We start from the raw sequence: 4,737 nt of genomic DNA on the forward strand, positions 1-4,737 counted from the left end.
CCAATATGCTACTGGAGATCAGTGGAGAAATAACTCCAGAAAGAATGAAGGGATGGAGCCAAAGCAAAAACAATACCCAGCTGTGGGTGTGACTGGTGATAGAAGCAAGATCGATGCTGTAAAGAGCAATATTGCATAGGAACCTGGATGTCAGGTCCATGAATCAAGGCAAATTGGAAGTAGTCAAACAAGAGATGGCAAGGGTGAACGTCGACATTCTAGGAATCAGTGTACTAAAATGGACTGGAATGGGTGAATTTAACTCAGATGACCATTATATCTCCTACTGTGGGCAGGAACCCCTCAGAAGAAATGGAGTAGCCATCATGGTCAACAAAAGAGTCTGAAATGCAGTACTTGGATGCAATCTCAAAAACGACAGAATGATCTCTGTTCGTCTCCAAGGCAAACCATTCAATATCACAGTTATCCAAGTCTATGCCCCAACCAGTAACGCTGAAAAAGCTGAAGTTGAACGGTTCTATGAAGACCTACAAGACCTTTTAGAACTAACACCCAAAAAAGATGTCCTTTTCATTATAGGGGACTGGAATGCAAAAGTAGGAAGTGAAGAAACACCTGGAGTAACAGGCAAATTTGGCTTTGGAATGTGGAATGAAGCAGGGCAAAGACTAATAGAGTTTTGCCAGGAAAATGCACTGGTCATAGCAAACACCCTCTTCCAACAACACAAGAGAAGACTCTACACATGGACATCACCAGATGGTCAACACTGAAATCAGATTGATTATATTCTTTGCAGCCAAAGATGGAGAAGCTCTATACAGTCAACAAAAATAAGACCAGGAGCTGACTGGCTCAGATCATGAACTCCTTATTACCAAATTCAGACTGAAATTGAAGAAAGTAGGGAAAACCGCTAGACCATTCAGGTATGACCTAAATCAAATCCCTTATGATTATACGGTGGAAGTGAGAAATAGATTTAAGGGCCTAGATCTGATAGATAGAGTGCCTGATGAACCATGGACTTAGTAATTGTTGTTGTTAAAGCTGATTTCCCTAAGATTAGTAAGCCCATAAATTGTCCTGATCGCATGAAATCTTGTAGTTGTTTTAACACAGCAAGACCATACTTATCATACCAATAAGTAGTTACAGTCACAGGCGCCATAATGTAGGATGGATGTTTTAGCACCACAAAAGAACAAACATTATATTGAGGAGTTAAGCAAGATGAAAGCATACATTGTTCACGGGACACTACATTAGGGCCACCTGAATAATTCATTTGTACATTGAGTCTTCCGGAATCACTGGCAAAGAGAAAACCATAAGGAGCGTGTGAACAAGCCAAATCAGAAGAAGTAGAATTATTTTCTGTCGGAGTTCGCCCTGCAGGAGCTCTCAGTCCCACTGGGATCTGGATGCTTATCTTGCCTCTCCTGCCAGCGGGCGGGGCGGCCCTCGCCCTGCCCTCCGCTGAACTGGCCTTGGGCTCAGCGGCAGCCAAGCAAGCACAGACAGATGCTGGCGGGACTACTGGCTGCAACTGTTCCGTGTGGTGGCAGCTGCAGAGGAGTGCCCTTTCTTTCTTTTTTTTTTTTTTTCTTTTTTTGTGGTCGCGGCAGTGGAGGAACCAGCTGCCTAGGGGGATGTGACATGATGAATCAGTCTGCCCGGGATCCAAATTGGCGAATCTGCGTCCTGTGGAAAAATACCAGCACATCCTCGACCGCTAGTTAATAATGGGTCAGGACCCCTCCATTGTCCGGAGAGGAGGTCCTTCCATTTCACCAACGGCTTTGCATTTTGTTGTTCCAGACGAATCAGCATTTAGGTTATTTATTACAAAGACAGCGTGTTGTAAAATCTGATGGGGGAAAACTATACTGAAATTCCCTTTCCTTAATTTTTGAATTAACAAAGCTTGTGAGGGTAAATGATGCAAAATTTGACCACAGTAGTTTCCTATAGCAATCTGCCAGTTTTCATCAAACATTAAAAGTGCGCCAATCTGTACCTTGTTATATGGAATTACAATCTCTGATCGCTCTTTCCCAAATAATGCAGTGCTCCATTTCCTCCCTTTTAATAACAACGTTGCTATCAAGCCTGGATAGAAGCCACTACTTTTTTAGCTTGAGCGAGAAGGTGGACCCATTCTAGGGGGCCATTTTGCCATAAATCTAATTTTTTTTTTTTGGTCTTGCTACCCCAATTACACCTACGGGGGTTTTATGGCAAAGGAATTATCAAGCAGTTGTCAATTTAAATTTTTAAATTTTTAAAATTTATGTTTTAACAACATAAATTTAGGGATATGTTAATTTAGGTCTAAACTCCTTATCTCATTTAGGTATACAGATATACCTAAATGCAAAATGTATTTATATATGACAACAAGTATAAACTTATTGACATATAATATATATAAATCAATATACTTGAATTAATCTTTATAATTAATATATTAATTAATATATATTACAGCAATACAACATGTGCACAACTAATACCAACCAACACAAACCAATGTACTGTAATAATACATGTCACATGTATATAATTATACAGTATACATAATATATGTTATCACAGCACACCAATCTATACCAACCAATATCAGCCACATACACATTATGTTACTGCAATATATATATAATTATACAGTATATATATAATATGTATATATAGTATACTTATTAATTCATATACAAAAAATTAAGTATAGATTTATAAGTAGAATTACGGATACATTTATTATATTTTATTTATACCCATACCTAATTAGGCAAGCTGTAATTAGGCAAATATATTTATATTCTGTTTTTATAACAATATATAAAGTATTGTTAATTGTTCCGCCTATTGATAACTAAGAAATTGAGAAAACCCTTCTCCAAGCAACTCCTATTTGAGACAACACGTCCCTCCCCCATAGGGTAAAGGGGAGCGTAGGAACTACATAGGGTTGGAAAGTTCCACAGGTATCCTCAAACCGCCAATCAAATATTTTTGAACTTTTAACTACTGTGGGGGCTTGAGGGCAAATGAAACAAAATTTGACCCCTGAAATCTATCAGGGCAACTTGCCAATCATCACTATTTTGTAAAAGACTTGTAGTTGATCCTCATTGAATGGAATTAATATATTTGCTACTTCTTTTCAAAAAGTTCCACACCACCTTTTTTTTAATATATATAATTAATTGTGCCACCAAGCTGGGATAAGATAAAATTATTTTTCTTGGGGTCACTGGTAGATGGAACCAATGGGCCTTCTTGTCACAAGCATCCTGTAGGTGTATGTTCTGTGGCAAGAATAATTTAATCTCAATTTTGGTAATATTAATCCTAATTAACTGATCATTTAAAGCCTCATCCACTTTAACAAGAGCCGACTCTGTCTCATTAGTCAACTTTCTCTTAGAACTGGGATTAGGATCGCTTTTTAAGCAATCAAACAAAGGCTTTAAATCTGCAGTAGTCCATTTTAAATGTTGGTCAGTTCAGTCGCTCAGTTGTGTCCGACTCTTTGCGACCCCATGAATCACAGCACGCCAGGCCTCCCTGTCCATCACCAACTCCCAGAGTTCACTCAGACTCACGCCCATTGAGTCAATGATGCCATCCAGCCATCTCATCCTCTGTCGTCCCCTTCTCCTCCTCCCCCAATCCCTCCCAGCATCAGAGTCTTTTCCAATGAGTCAACTATTCGCATGACATGGCCAAAGTACTGGAGTTTCAGCTTCAGCATCATTCCTTCCGAAGAACACCCAGGGCTGATCTCCTTCAGAATGGACTGGGTGGATCTCCTTGCAGTCCAAGGGACTCTCAAGAGTCTTCTCCAACACCACAGTTCAAAAGCATCAATTCTTTGGCACTCAGCCTTCTTCACAGTCCAACTCTCACCTCCATACATGACTACTGGAAAAACCATAGCCTCGACTAGACGGACCTTTTTTGGCAAAGTAATGTCCCTGCTTTTGAATATGCTATCTAGGTTGGTCATAACTTTTCTTCCAAGGAGTAAGCGTCTTTTAATTTCATGGCTGCAGTCACCATCTGCAGTGATTTTGGAGCCCAGAAAAATAAAGTCTGACACTGTTTCCCCTGTTTCCCCATCTATTTCCCATGAAGTGATGGGACCGGATGCCATGATCTTCATTTTCTGAATGTTGAGCTTTAAGCCAACTTTTTCACTCTCCTCTTTCACTTTCAAGAGGCTTTTGAGTTCCTCTTCACTTTCTGCCATAAGAGTGGTGTCATCTGCATATCTGAGGTTATTGATATTTCTCCCGGCAATCTTGATTCCAGCTTGTGTTTCTTCCAGTCCAGCGTTTCTCATGATGTACTCTGCATATAAGTTCAATAAGCAGGGTGACAATATACAGCCTTGACATACTTCTTTTCCTATTTGGAACCAGTCTGTTGTTCCATGTCCAGTTCTAACTGTTGCTTCTTGACCTGCATACAGATTTTTCAAGAGATAGGTCAGGTGGTCTGGTATTCCCATCTCTCTCAGAATTTTCCACTGTTTCTTGTGATCCACACAGTCAAAGGCTTTGGCATAGTCAAGAAAGCAGAAATAGATGTTTTCCTGGAACTCTCTTGCTTTTTCCATGATCCAGCGTTGTGGGTGTATCTAATTAATATCCCCTAATAATTTCTGGAAATCATTTACAGTTAGTAAACAGCTTCAAAGGGGCATTATCAGTTTTCAAAACTTTTGGCAGACCTGAATATGAGAAGCAAGTAAAGAGGTGTTGCACA

This window comes from Capricornis sumatraensis, chromosome 4, assembly GCF_032405125.1.
Source record: "Capricornis sumatraensis isolate serow.1 chromosome 4, serow.2, whole genome shotgun sequence".
Lineage (NCBI taxonomy): Eukaryota > Metazoa > Chordata > Mammalia > Artiodactyla > Bovidae > Capricornis > Capricornis sumatraensis.